The sequence below is a fragment of the Trichosurus vulpecula genome, chromosome 1 (assembly GCF_011100635.1).
Source record: "Trichosurus vulpecula isolate mTriVul1 chromosome 1, mTriVul1.pri, whole genome shotgun sequence".
NCBI classification, from domain to species: Eukaryota; Metazoa; Chordata; class Mammalia; order Diprotodontia; family Phalangeridae; genus Trichosurus; species Trichosurus vulpecula.
The window spans coordinates 384,127,583-384,143,467 of record NC_050573.1 but is presented as its reverse complement, the minus strand read 5'-3'; positions in this window follow the sequence as shown (position 1 = coordinate 384,143,467).

The window sequence follows — 15,885 nt, the reverse complement described above, 5'->3', positions numbered from 1 at the left end:
GACCTGAGTTCACTCTTAGACACTTACTAGCTGCGTGACCATGGGCAAGTCCCTTAACTCTGTTTGCCTCAGTTTCCTCATCTGTAAAATGAGCTGGAAAAGGAAATGGCAAGCCGCTCTAGTATTTTTGCCAAGAGAACCCCAAATGGGGTCATGAAGAGTCAGACACAATTGAAAAATGAATGGACAACAACAACATATTAAAGCATGAATAGTAATTTTAAAAAGTAGGTATCATGATGTATGCGTATCTAAACTTCTGGGAACACAATATTTCTAACAACACACTGTGAAAACCCTCTCAGAAGCTGTGAAGCAATCCTGCTTCTTCATTTCCCCTCTTCCCATCCCAAAAATATCTCAGCCTTCCTTCTGCACAACTTCACTTTGGGAATACCCACCAACACAAGGAGCGAGAAGTACACGGGTAAGTGGGAGTCGGGAGAGCTAGGTCTCAGTCCCTTTTATCACTAAAACGATGTGTGACCTTGAGAAAATCACCGAACTTTTCTGGATCCTCTAATACTGGCCTTGGCCCTAGAAAGATAATTTCAAGTCCTAACTGAGGCACTAGCTGCCTGACCTTGGGTGAAATCAATTCTCTCTCTAGGCAACTTTTCTGGGGCATAGGGAGAGAGGTTGCTACTTTTCTTTTATTTTCTACTTACAAAGCAGTTATTTTCTTAACTTACCTCCTCTAGTTAAAAAAAAAAAATACAAAGCCCTTTTTATGTACAGGCAAAGTCAAGCAAAGGCAATTCCCACATTAGTCACATCGTAAAACTACCTGGAATCCCTCACCTTGGCCGGGGGTGGGTAGTTTTAGAGGCGCAGCCGGGGGCACAGTGCATAGAGTAACTGGCTTGGAATCAAGAAGACTCATCTTCCTGAGATCAAACATGGCCTCAGACACTAGCTGCGTGCCCCAGGCAAGTCATTTACTCCTGTTTGCCTCAGTTTCCTCATCTGTAAAATGGCAAACCACTCCAGTATCTTTGCCAAGAAAACCTCAAATGGAGTCACTAAGAGTCCAAAACAACCGAAAAGAGAATGGATAGCATTAGGCATCCTTCAGAGGTTTATAACCTGGGGTGGGTTTGTGTTGTTTTGTTTTTCTATTTTCTTTTTTTCTTGAATGCTGATAACAATACAATTTAATTTTTTTTCTTTAAAAATCTTATTTAACATCTTAAATATTTTATATCTTATAATATGATATAAACATAGAAAATACTTATTTCATAAACTTATATTTTAAAAATTTCAAGTTCTAATTTTTATCCCTCCCTCCACTCATTGAGAAGATAAGCAACATATAAATTAAACATGTGAAATTAAGCAAAATATATTTCCGTGTTAGCTATGTTGCAAAAAAAAAAAAGAGCAAGAAAAATAAGTGAAAAAAATTATACTTCAATCTGTGCTCAGAGTCCATCAGTTCTCTCTCTGGAAGTAGACAGCATTTTTCATCATCAGTCCTCTGGAATTGTCTTGGATCACTCTATTTCTGAGAATAGCTAAGTTATTCAAAGTTGATCATTGTACAATATTGCTGTCATTGTGCGCACTGTTCCCCTGGTTCTGCTCATTTCACCGGTCGATTCATTATACGTCTTTACAAGTTTAAAAAAATATTTTTTCGATAACTGAATTTCAATATAATCGATTTCCTGTACAATAAATACTATGTGCCTTATTTTATACATTTGCAAACATTATTCTGAGATGGGGGTCTACAGATTTAACCAGACTGGCAAAGGGTTCCATAACTTAAAACAGATTGAGAACTTCCTCCTCTAAAACTATATACTACAGAGAAAGGGTAGCCCAGAACTGGGGTGGGGGAGGGGAGGTTCCATAACAAGAAAAATCACATATTCAGTCCTTATCTCTAAAACGAGGGAACTGAATTTCCAGTTTCTAACTGCAATGGTTTCATGCAGGACTTGTACGTTTTTTGAACTTAAGGAACACAAGTTCTTACCACCCGGACTTCAGGTTTCGTGGGATCGCCTGGTCTACTTGGTTGCGCTCTCCCAGTTTACAGATGAGAAAACTGAGGAAGCCGTTCCATCCAACCCAGGTCATTTGGGAGGCGGGGGGATCGTATCTCAAACCTTGGGGGACCCCCCAACTCCGCCCCCCTCCCCCGCCCTGACCACGTACTTTAGCTAGAGAGCGTGGCAAGGTGGCTCCCGCAGAGACGCCTCCTGGGGTATGCCTGCGGGGGGGGGGGGGGGGGTGGATCCCCGCGGGATGGCACGTGCGCTGCCACGAGCGGACGCCCCACAGTGAGAGGTACCGACCGAGTCCTCGGGGGAGGTGGAGAGCGCAGGCGCGGGGCCACAGCCCGGGCCGGACCCTAGTAGCCGGGGGCGGGGCGAGGAGGGTCGGCCGGCACCGGGACACCTACGCTCTAAGGCTCTACTCACCTGTTCTCGGGGAAGCCCCGGCGGAGGAGTAAGAAGACGAAAGGAAGCGGCAGTCCTCCTGGGGGCCAAGCGGGAGCTGGGGGACGAGTGAAAGCACGGTCCCGGCTCTTCGAGCTTGAAGGCAACCACGCGGGGAGCTGGGGGGCGTGAAATCGGCAGCGGGCGGAAATGTGTCTCCGGCTTCTCTGCCCCCCCGCGATCACTTCCGTGTCCTGTCTAGGAAGCCGGGCGGCCTCGGCTTCTCGGAGATATTCCCGGGCCGCCCCACGCGCCTTTGTGAGATGCACGCTCAGTTCCGGGCTGGCGTCGGACCACACGTCCTGCGTGGCCTCCGCCCCGGGAGCGCTTTCCCTCCAAAAATCCACGTAAAACAAACTCTTACATCCATTGTGCTGACTGATTAGAGAGTCTGGTCATGGAAGATGGAGAAATTGCAAACCTCCCCACCCCCACTTTTCGGGACATACCTTCAGCGGACCCTGGAGAGAACCACGGGAGGTCACAGCTGAGCCCCTGACATCAAAGATCCTGACCTGCGTTTTTAAAACCCAAACCAAGCAAGCGAACAAAAAACACGTTTTATTGATGCCTTTTGTTTTGTTGGCTCCTTTATTTTACAGGAGAGGAAAACTGGGGTACGGAGAGGCAGTTTAAAGAATTTGGAATTGATTGCAATTAATTGGAAAGAATGGTCCGGAGGGGCGATTAGGTGTCGGAGCCAAAGGTAGAAGACGCCCCTCCTAGTTCTGAGTCCAGTGCTTTTTCAGCTAAGAAAACTCCCCTCCCTCCCACCCCCCCTTTCCATGAATACCCTCCTTTTCCAATTCTCCCTTCTGGCAGTTGTTACTTGGGTTTGCTTTTGTTCTGTTTTTGAGTTGGGATGAACTCTGCAAAGGATAGAGCAGGATTTAACACAGAAAAAAAAAAAACCTGCCGAAAGCAAGAAAAGGAGACTTTTTAAAACCGAGTTAGATTTTTTTGAAAAAAAAATCTTTTAGGGTCATTAAAAAAAATTTTGAACTTGAAACACCCCCCCCCCCAAGCATTTCCCTACACACACAGCTAAACACAAGAAGATTCTATATGAAACCTTGTTTCTCCATTTTATAATGCTATCTGTCTATCATACATATTTCTATCTATCCACCGGGCGATCTTCTTTCTTCCTTTCTTTCTGTCCGTACACACATCTCTCTAGCCATCTGTCCATCTTCTTTCTATCTATCTGTATCTATCTATCCATCCATCCTACCTATTACTTTCAAAACGGTCTTGATTATCTAAGCTTCCTTCCATTCTCTTCTGTGCATCCTGAGGCAACTATGATCCTGGGTAAACGTCACTTAAACCCCTTCTATCTCAGTTTTCCTCTCTGTAAAATGAGAATAACGGTAGTCCCTGCTTCCCAGGGTTGTTAAAATAAAACGAGATATTTGTAAAGTGTTGTAAACCTTAAAGCCCTGTGTAAGTACTATCATTTTAGCAATGGTCTTATTGGGGGGAGCACTAGTTGCTAACTGGATTTTCCCATCCCTCAATTAAAAATCAAGAGAAAGAGGGAGGGAAAAAAAATAAAACCCTTGTAACATAGAAATAATCAAGCAAAACAAATCCATACGGTGTTCACGTCCAAAAAGGTATGTCTCTGGCCCCGAGTCCATCACTTTGCTAACAGGCTTCATCATCGATCCTCTGCAGATAGGGTTGGTCATGGCTCACTGTACCATCAGAGTGCTTGAGTTTTCCAAAGTTTTTTTTTTTTTCGTTATAATGTTGCTGAATTCGTAGAAATTGTTCTTCTAGTTCTGCTTACAGAACTCTACATCTATTTATACTTCCCAGGATTCTCTTTCCTCATTTCCTATGGTACAATAATATTCCATCACATTAATGTGCCATAATTTGTTTGGTTATTCATTAATTGAATAAAAAGCAATGTAAAGTACTCCCCTTAGATTCTAATTTTTTTGTTTTTCTTTTCTTCTGTTAATCCCCTTTTCTTGCCCCCCCCCACACTATTATACCCTCTTGTAATCTTCTGCCTCCCTTGTTTCCCAGTCACTTGATATCTTTTTACATCAAACTCTCTGTGTGCATGTGTGTTTAACTCCTTTGTTCAGATAAGAGAGGCATTCCTCTGATACCCACTCCTGCCTTTATATTTGCCTCTTCTCACACACCCCCAATTATGAGAAATAACAGGTTTCACCCCACCTCTTTCATTCTATACTAGCATATTCCTTCTGTCTTTCCTTGTCTTTGCCTTCTTCAAACCCTTAGACTGGAACCAATCCACTCCTTAGACATCTGTTTTTCTTATTTTAACTCCCTCAATGCATTTTGGAGATTTTTTTGTCTTTTTTTAATAAGTTTTTGTTGATATTTTTTATTTCTTACATCACCCTAATTAACACCTGTCTCTCCTCCTTCCTCTCCCAGAGAGCCATCCCATATGACCTATATCTGGAATCTTGGAGTATTAAAAAATATTAATTTTTAGAGAAGGGGAAAAAAGCTAACTGATCAATACATTGAAAAAGTCTAAAAACACATGCAATATGAAACTCCCATTTCCCCACCCTTTGCAGATGTTCAAGTTCTGACCAAGCACTTGGTTCTTCCCCCTCTACTAATCAATCAATAAACATATATTAAGCACCTATGATGTGTCAGACACTGTGCTAAGGGCCTGGGGATACAGAAAAAGGCAAAAGAAAGTCTTTGCCCAGGACCTAAAATTTTTCCAAAGGACTCGATGGAAAATGCCATCCACATCCAGAGAAAGAACTATGGAGTCGGAATGCAGAGCGAAGCAGACTCTTTTCTCTTTTGCTTTCTTTTGTTTTCTTTCTCATCGCTTCTCCTATTCATTATAGTTCTCTGCAACATGACTAATGTGAAAATGTGTTTTAATACGAATGTATGTGTAGAGCCCATATTGGATTGCATGCCATCTTAGGGAGGGAGAGAGGGGAAGAAGATCCAAAAACTTACAGAAGTGAATGCTGAAAACTGAAAATAAATAAATTAAATATAAAAAAAGTCTTTGCCCTCAAGAAGCTGAGAGTCTAATGGGGGAGACAATATGCAAACAAATGTATACAAAGCAAGCCATATATAGAATAAAGAGGAAATAATTAAAAGGTGGAAAGCACTAGAATTAAGAGGTATTGGGAAAGCTTCCTGTAGAAAGTAGGATTTGGTTGTTGTTTATCCTTCATTTAGAAGAGGACCCATGAAATTACAGGGTGATGTCTTGACTCGAGTGTGAATTGGATTTAAGTGAGGCAGAGTTACACAAAGTTCTCAGCCTCACCCTTTCTTCCAGAACCATCAAAGTCCTGCGGCAGGACAAAAGTCAGGATGACTGGTGATGACCCTGGATGCAATGAATGACCTTGGTGTCTCTCTATGTCCAACCAAACTCTAAGTGCTCCACAGCACCTGCTTCAGCCGCCTTCATGGCCACTGGAACAAATTGTTCTCATCCACCCACTCTGCTAGGGGAAGCCTTCACATGCTTGGGGGTAGACAGCCCCTAACTCATCAATGGGTTTGTGGCCTTGTTTCAACTGGGTTTAGCCTATATGCAGAGATGGTTTTACTGGGGTGTGGCTACTACTTCTGTTACAGCTTCTAGGAGCCACAAGTGGAGACCAAAGGTGGATAAGCAGCTCTGAAAAGGGCTCAGCAAGCCCTCACACCAGAGGTTCTAGTCCTCCCTCTAACGGGAACACTGACTAGGGTAGAGAGACAACCCACATGAGCTGCTCTGCTTAGTTTCAACTCCACCACAAGATGACCCTCCCAGGTTAAACTCATCACATCTAATTCATCACCATACTGTTAACTCAAGCCTAGATTAACATCTCCTCTCTCAGCCTCCTCTCCCATCTGATTGGAGGGCTGAAGGGTGAACGCCTCCCAAAGCCTTCCTTTATAGGGGGCAGAAACTGGATTTTTCAGCCCACCCCACTGTACATCTGCTGCTCTGCCTGGTTTCAGCTCCTTGGAACAGGATGTCCCTGGGCCAGGTACCTCCCTTCTGTTTCCCCCACCATCTTTAGTTTGTTGTCTTCCCTCATTTGATAATAAGCTCCTTGAGGTCAGGGACTGTCTTTTTATTAATTGTATCTCCTTGCTCAGCATAGTGCCTGGCATATAATAAGTACTTAAATATTTATTGGATGTTGGACAACTATGTCCCTCATTCTGGACACTATACCTCATTTAATGCAGAATAAAATCATATTAGCTTTTGTCAGTATATGAACTAGCCTTCATATTGAACTTGTTGATTCATATTGAACTTGTATAATAATATTTTTCTCGTTCAGCTGTCTCTGACTCTTCATGACCTCATTTGAGGTTTTCTTGGCAAAGATACTGGAATGGTTTGCCATCTCCTTCTCCAGATCATTTTACAGATGAGGAAACTGAGGCAAGCAGGGTTAAGTGATATGCCCAAGGTCACACAGCTAATAAGTGTCTGAGATTAGATTTAAATTAGATTTAAACTGATTCCAGGCCCAGCTCTCTATCTCTGCCCCACCTAGCAGCCCATTTCGCAATAATAACAACAGTAATAATAATGATAATATTTATTACTTTATCATGCTTTAAGTTTGCAAAACACTGTAGTGTTATCTCATCAGCATTTCGTTAAAACTCCCAGACCTTATTCAGATGCATTGGCCCACATCTTGTAATTGTGAAGCTGATTTTTTTTGTTTGTTTGTTTTTTGCTTTTTGGCAGGGCAATTGGGGTAAAGTGACTTGCCAAAGGTCACGTGAAGCTGATTTTTAAAATTCAAGTGTAAAACTTCACATTTATCTGCACAATTGTACCTGCTTGGTACAATTTTTGGATCCTGACTGTCATCCACCATATTAATGAGCCCGCACAGCTTTGTGTCATCTGCAAGTTTTATAAATATACTTTCATTCCATTCACTGAAAAACAAAAAGTTCCACATTTTAAATTACATTTCATTTTTAAAAATATTCAAAGTTATAATTTAGTATCTGAGACACAGAAGTCATGCCCACTGTATTAGAGGTGATAAAAATGAGCAAATCTGGTAGACCTATACCTGAGACAGCAATATTGCATTAGAGTTGGCATCTGTGAAACTCTAGGGTGGAAAGTTACTCATGAGGTCTGGATTTCTACAGGCAGAGCACTTCTCCCCCCACTGCTTCACTTAGGTAAGAAAATAGAAAAACAAATAAATATAGATCCCCACACATCACAACCAATTTGGTTGTCAATTTTAAACCTGCTTCTCCTCCCTCCACAAAGCCAAGTATAAAAGGTATAGATGGTGGAAAAGGGACTGGATTTGGAGCCCGAATTTGAGTGGCAGCTCTGTAACTAGTGTCATTGTGTGACCTTGAGCAAATCACCTAAGCCCTCTAGGTCATAATTTCCTAATATTTAAAATGAGGGGCTTGGACTAGGAGAAATATTGACTGCAGCCTCTGACATATGGGCTAGGCTCGTTTTTTTTTTTTTTTTCTCTAAAAGGCTATTGAAACTGTCCTAGAAATTTGATTAGCTCAGGATTCTGATCAGTAGGATAACCAACACTGATAGAGAAAAGTGGCATTCAGCAGAATTAATGCCGTATATTCACTGAACCTTGTTCTCCTCATGTAGCTAAGTAAACCTCCATTTGTTAACTCTACGATGTGCCATAGCACATATCTCATTTGGTGTCGGTTTAGAGCTGCTTTCTGGTCTTAAACCAGGCTTGGTGTACTCAGTCTCTGCAGTACCTTCCAGCTCCAAAGCCATCATGCAAAGGTAATGTTTCTAAATGTATACATAACATAGCTCTGGGTGCTGAACAGATCAGTGAAAAAAAATGAGGCTAAGGACCTTGCTGCTGAGAAGCTTAAAATCAAATTGGGGCAGTGAGGCATATGTATAGAAAAATTTCAGTTAAATGCTAAAGAGATCAAAGGGAGCTGACAAGATCACTCAAGACTAAGGGACTTGAACTGAGCCCTATAGGATTTGGAAAAGGAAATTCATGTGGAAAAGGAAATCAACCAATCAGCATTTGCAGTAGATAAGCAGATGACAAATGGGCCCCAGTGCCCATCAAGCCCAGCTTTCAGCTGTCCAGAAGGACCAAGCCTTAGGGAGGCCTTCCCTTGCCAGGTCCCAGCCCCCATTGCCCACTTCCCACCATGTACCAGAAACCCCTTCCCGGATGGATCATAACCCTTCTCATCCCCTGCCTGAGTAACCCAAAACTCTGCTCCACTCAGTCTTTTTGGCCCATTACCCCCTTTCCTAGGATTTATTGGTCTAGGACCTTCTTCTCTGCCATTGCTCCCCCAGATCCATCAAGCCTTACCGTCTGCCCTGTTGCTTTTTAATTTGAATTTCCATCTGAACAGTCAGTGCCTGAAGGATCACCTGGCCTTTCCATCTATCCTAAAACTGTACCCTCCTATGTGGGTTGTCTTCCCTAATTAGAATGTGAGCTTCTTGAGAGCAGAGACCATTTTGTTTCTTTATTCTTTATCTTCTATTAGTCAGCTCCAGAGGAGCCACACATACTTCCATACAATCAAGGAAGGCCTTCCTCAGTTTCCCCTAACATTATGAGGGTACCAGCGGAGCACTGGGCCTGCCTGTCTATATCACCAACGTGATACCCACAGCGGCTGCTATGAATATGCTGGCATATTCCCAGGTTTGAATCGCAAGATATAAAAGACTCTCTTCATGGAAGATGAAACCAAAACATTTATTCCAACACCAGAAAGCCAAATCCATCATAGCAAAAAAGAAATCTATACACACTATCAACGTAGGGGGCACTGCCATCCCCAGGCCTGCCCTCCATCGGGCCTCCCACAGACTCCCATAAACAGAATCCCTCCCTCTCCTACTCACAACCGCTGCTCTGCTCTCTCTGCCTCCTCTCTTTCCCCAAGTTCCCACTCACCCCAACTTCCTGCTCTACCCATTCAGCAAGCTTCTCCCACCACAGGCTCCTGGGACTCAGGCTTCCATGTGACTATAGGCCTATGAATGGGCAGGAAAGATCTTCCCATTCCATTAACAATACACCATCCATTGTTCCTTGTTACATGACGAGCTGGTTCTGTTACAGTTCTGCACATGCCTATTAACTGCTTCGGTCTCCAATTTAGTATTCTACCCAGGCCTACCTTTTCTAGGATTTATTCCTACTAGGCTTCTTCCCTCTGAATCTTAGCCATGTTTCATCCCCTTAGGGCTAGGTCCTCTGTCAATTCAGGTGATGACTGGACAACCTAGCAAGCTAATTCATGTTAAAGGAAGAAATAAGAAAAATATTCCCTTCCTACCCTTTCTAGGTTACATATTTTGTTGCTGTTGTTCAGTTGTTTTCAGTTGTGTCCAACTCTTCGTGACCCCATTTAGGATTTTCTTGGCAAAGATACTGGAGCAGTTTGCCATTTCTTTCTCCAGCCCATTTTACAAGATTAAGTAACTTGTGCAAAGTCAGAGAGCTTGTAAGTATCTAAGGCCAGATTTAAACTCAAGAACAAATATCTATTTTCTCTCCTATGCCATTCCCCCAGCTTAAAAAAAAGAAAAACAATTATAACAAAATACATAGTCAATTAAAATGAATTCCCACATTGTCCATATTCAAAAAAATATATGCCCGTTTAAGTCCCTCTCTGTCCACTATCCATGGTCAGTTTCTTTTGCTTATGACTAATCCCTTTCTGAAATCATCATCTCTCTTATTCTAACTTTCCTTTTTCCTTCCTGTTTCCCTGTTGAGTGAAATGTATTTCTGCACCCAAATCAGTGTATTCTACCCTCTTTTTGACCAGTTAAAAAAGTGAGGTTTAACGATTACCTGCTCCCCTACCCATTCCTCCTTGTTTGTATAGTCTATCTGTGTACTCAAATTATATGATATGAAAAAGTTTTCCTCACTTTTTCCCCTAGTGTATTACTTTCTCCTTCCCTTATCTTTCTTCTTTTAAGCTCATCAAAAACCTAACAAAACCATTCCCAGGCCCTCTGTATTATCTGACTCCTTCTAACATTGGAGTTCTGTGGTGGCACAAATCATCTCCTCCCATTAGAATGTAAACACTTCATTCATCCTTTTTCAGTCTCTTCTAATCATTTACTCATATCCACTTTCTTATGTTTCTCTTGACTCTGTCATTTCAATGCTTCTACACAGCTCTGGTCTTTTCATCAGGAATGCTTGGAAGTACTTTATTTCATTGTGCTCCATTTTTTCCCCTGTAGGATTATACTTAGTTTTGCTATTGTAAGCAAACTGGCTGGTTGTAAGCCTATATCTTTTGCCTTCTGGAATATCATATTCTAAACTTTCTGCTTCTTTATGTGTTGACTGAGGTCAAGACTGTGGTTCCTCAGGACTTGAATTGTTTCTTTCTTGCTACTTGCAAGATTTTTTCTTGGACCTGGAAGTACTGGGAATTTTCATTTTGGTGTTTCTTTCCAGCGATGACCAATGGATTCTTTCTATTTTCATTTTGTTCTCTGGTTCTCAGCCATATGGTCAATTTTCTTTCATGATTTCTTTAAATATGGTGTCTAGGCTCCTTTTTTTTTTTTTAATCATGGCTTTCAGGTAGTCCAATGACTCTTAAATTCCTTATCATTGATCTGTTTTTGAGGTCAGTTTTTTAAAAAATTGATATCATTTTAAAAAATGATATGCCTTATATTTTCTCCATTTACAGTTTTTTGACATTGTTTTCATATTTGTCTCATGGAGTTATTAGTTTATTTGGTCTATTCTAATTTTCAAGGAATTTGTAGCTTGGGTAAGATTTTGTATTTCTTATGCTAAGCTGCTAATTCTCTTAAGTCTTTCTTATATAACCCATTTCTTTTTTAATTCTTCCCTCTAGCACTCTCATTTCATATATAAAATAATTTTAAAGCTATTGCTTCATTTCTTTCAGGAATTCTTACTGAACTTGTGTCCAAGCTGTGTTTTTCTTTGAGGCCTTGCTTATAGGTATTTTGGTAATTTTCTTTTCCTGAGTTTGTCTTGGGTATTCCTTTCACAATAATAGGTCCTTACAGCGTGATTTAGAAAGAAAACAAACAAACCCACCAACTCATTCTTCTAGCCTTACTACTTGAGTTGAGACTTTGTTTTAAGGCCAGGCTCTATACTTTTCTGGAGGAAAATGTCTGGGTCTTGCTTAGTTATGTTTTGTATTCTCTTCAGTTCTGCTACTGCTTTCTCCAGGTATCAAGTTCTGTGTTCTTCAAGGGTCTCAGGGGCAGCCCAGGATGGGGAACTGCAAATTTTCAGTGTGACTAAAGTTGTCTGATCCAGGGTGACATCTGATTGCTGCCCACTTAGTTTGTGCTTTGCAAGTTCCTGGATTTGGGTCTGGGCAGAATGACTGTGAACTTGCCCTGGTTGAAGCTCCAGGAGATAGCTGCAAGCCCCAGCCCCTGGAAGACTGGAAGATAGCTGGAAGGTGCTATAGTTTCAGAACAACAGAAATGCAGTTCCTCTCATGGTCTGAACTTCTTGCCCTGGTTATTCAGTTGCAAGCTTCAGACTGGGCTGGGGCTGGACCCAAGAACCTCCTACAGAATTAGAATGACACAGATGTTATTCAATTCTCTTTCTGCTCCTTGCCCAATACTGATAACTTCAGACCTACTACCACTTGTGCTCTGACCCACCACCCCTAAATATAGGTCCCCTCCTTAGTCTGCACTGGATATGTGACCCACCTCTGGGGTACCAGTGACAGAGCTGCCAGTTAGCTCCTGTTCATGCTGTCTCAGGACTAAGTTTGATGTACTTCCTAGTAGGAGTAGTTGTGAGGTAGAAATGGATTGTACCGATTTTCCCTACTCTGACATTTTGGGTGGTCTCCACATCCATTCATTTTAGAAGACAACCTGAAGAAAATTTTCCCTTCCTTTGGTGTCTAACCTAGAGAAGCAACTAATAGGAATCTGAGACTAGGTGTGAGGGAAAGATGGTGACATGATTTATTAAAAGGCAAAAAAGCTTGAATGAAGGTTTTGGTCTGAGAATTGAGATGACATCTTGCTTTGTTTGATCTCTTAACCCCATCTGATCAAGCACTTCTTAAGACAGCTAAGAGGAATAAATCAATAACATGAACTGAGTGCTTACTATGTACATTAATCCTGGAGTGGCATGAAGGTTTGAGAACAAAAGAAAGAAATAAAAGCTATTGGCATGATCTCAAAGATCTTCATCTTGATTGCTCTCAAGCATATAATGCCCAGTATTCACTCTCTATGTGTCTTTGGCCAAGTCACTTTCTTTCCCTAGACTTAAGGTTTTTCATCTGTAAAATAAGGGGGTTGGATTATATGGCCTCAGAGTTCTCTTCTGAGCCTATATCTATGACCCTATGATCCTTCTTAAAATGTGTTGCCCAAAACTGGACAAAATACTTTAGATGTGGCCCAACTAGCACAGAGAACAGCAGGATCACCTTGTTAGTCATGAAATCATAGATTTAGAGCCAGGAGGGTCTTTAGAGTCTGTCAGATTCAAACTTTTCATTTGACAGATGAAGGAACTGAGGCTGAGAGGTTAAATTTGTACAGGGTCACATAAATATTAAGCTTTTGAACAGGACTCAGAATCAGATTCTTGACACTGTGTATTAATGTTAATTAATTAAATATATATGACACTACGTATTAAATAATACAGCTTAAAGTTACATTAGTTTTTTTGACTGCTAAATTACACTGGGGGGAGGGAAAGAAAAAGGGACCATTTATATAGCACCTGCTTTGTGCTAAGCATTTATTTATAATTATTATCTCATTTGGTCCTCACAACAATTCTGAAAGGTAAGTGCTATTATTTATCTTTATTTTACACTTGAGGAAACTGAGGCAAACAGAGGTTAAGTGACTTGCTCAGGGTCACACAGCTAGTAAGTGTCTGAAGCCAGATTTCAACTCAGGGAGATGAATCTTCCTGACTCCAGGGCCAGCACTCTGTGCACTGTGCCACCTAGATGCCCAGTGTGGGAAGGTATGGTTAAGAGTTAAATTCTCTTCCTCTCATTCTTCAGTTCTTATCAGACAATTTAGAAAATATTCTCATTTCACTGGTCTGGACTGTCTTACCCTGAAGATGGCAGGTGAGTCTCCTATTGGACCAACTCGTTCTTTGTGTAAAACTCTATATAAGTTTGAGCCCTGACTCCAGGCCCAGTACTTTATCTATTAGGTGCCACCTAGCTGCGTCTAATTTGCTATGTTGTATCATGTTGAGATCGCCATTCACTAAAATCCACAAATCTATGTAGCCATGCCTTTCCCATTTTGTACTTGTGAGAGTTGACATTTTGAACCCAAATGTATGATATGTTTAAGATGAAGTTTTATCTTACAAGATTTTATCCAGTGTTCTAGCTAGTCAAGATTTTTTTTTACATCCTGATTTTATCCACTCACATGGTCTTTGACCATTCTGGTTTTGTGTCATCCATAAATGTGAAAAGCATGGAATATATACTTTCAATCAAGTTTTTGATAAAAATGTTAAGTATGTTGTAGGTAACTGTTGATACAGAATTGGAGAGCCTGCTGGGAACTATAAATTAAGTCATATGAGTCAGAATTGAAACCATGTAAACAATAGATATAGTAGAATGGGAAAGGTTTCGATAGTCTGATAAGGTATGAACCAAGGAGTCAATACCAACACCCAGGTAACACCCCAATATAGACTTTCTTTACCACTTGCTCTACTGTATCAGCTTCATCCCTGGTCTACACTAGAGATGTTAAATCTGTGGTCTGATAGTTGCTCCCAAGCGCCACCAAATCAGATTCAAACATAATTGGGAGATATTTAACAAGATAAATAAAAATACAGTAGTATATGCTGTTAATATGTAGTTCCCAAAATCAATATGCAGCCCATAGAGATCCTTATGTATGAGTTAGTGGCCCCCATTTCTACTTAAGCTTGATACCACTGGTCTACACGGATCTTGTACTTCTCATGTTTTTTTCTCTCTATATTTAGTTTTCTTTCCATAATTTTCCACTTGTCTCACCAGTTAACCTTCTCCCAACATTTTTCTCCTCTTTAAGAATACACTCCATACCAATGCTATGTTAATCTTCAATTGAATTCAATTGAACAATATCTATTAGATATTTATTATGAGTATTGCTAGAGATGGGCAATATATGAAGTTTAGATAAAACAAAGTCTTCGACCTCATGAAACTTGTGTTCAAGTAGGGGGATATGACATGCATATGGAGAAGAAACAGTAATAAAAAAATGGTGTGTTCCACCTATGACATATACTAGCTGTGTAACCATGAATAAGATATTCTCAGTGTTTTAAATAATTCTCCAAGACAATATATTGACAGCAGAAGCTTCTCACTGGGAGCTCACTATGCCAATAAAGTCACAGTTCTAGTCCCCATGCTAACATAAAATAATACATGTTAAGGACATCTGAGAGATATAAACCAAAGTGATTTGTGAGGTCCCTAAAAGAAAAGGTTGTTATTGATCAGGGATCCAGAAATACTATATGGAGGAAAAAGGAGGATTTAAGAAGGAATAAAACCTCTGTAGGGTTAGATGATGGGAGAAAAGGTAGAGCTGCTAACCTCTTGTGTTGCTTCCATTCTCTGTCCTGAGGAGGAAGATTTCTGGATTGTAAATGACAAAATAAAAATGGCAATAGGGAACTGATATGTAAGATAATAAAGTAATAAGAAAGCACCTAGCTCTCACCTGATCCAGATCAACTACATCCTGGGGTACTGAAGGAACTGACAGGTGTAATTGCTGAGCCATTTGTGAGTGATCTTTGTAAGACTGTGGAGAATGGGAATTACTGTAGGAATAGAGAAAGGCAAATATTATCACGATTATCAAGAAGGGGAAGAGTTGAAGTCTGTAAACTACAGGCCAAAGGACTTGATTTTGATGCCTCGCAAAATTCTAGAATGTATTTCTAGTTGTAGCCCCCAGGTTATCTCCCCAACTCAGTATTCATAGATTTTGTAGTTTGAATCCCCAGGGGGATAACATCAGTTTTTATTTTTAAATAAAGTTTTACTGATATCTTTCCCATCCCCTCTCTGGGATCTATACCACATTTCAAAGAATATACTTTAAAGAGAAATAGCAAGAGAAAAAAAAATCAGCAGAACCTATCAGTATATTAATAGGAAAAAAAATCAGTAAAACCTATCAATATATTGAAAAAGTCTGAAGATAAATGCAATGTTCCCGACCTCCTACCTTTGCAAAGGAATAGAGTGGGGGTGTCTTCTTGTTTATCTCTTCTTTGGGGCCATGCAACTACTTCTGTTTCAAAGGTTCCATGTAGGTCTGTATTCCTAAGACGACAGCTCCTAAGTCCCCACTGGTGAGGTTATATTTAATAGCCAGCCAGTCAAT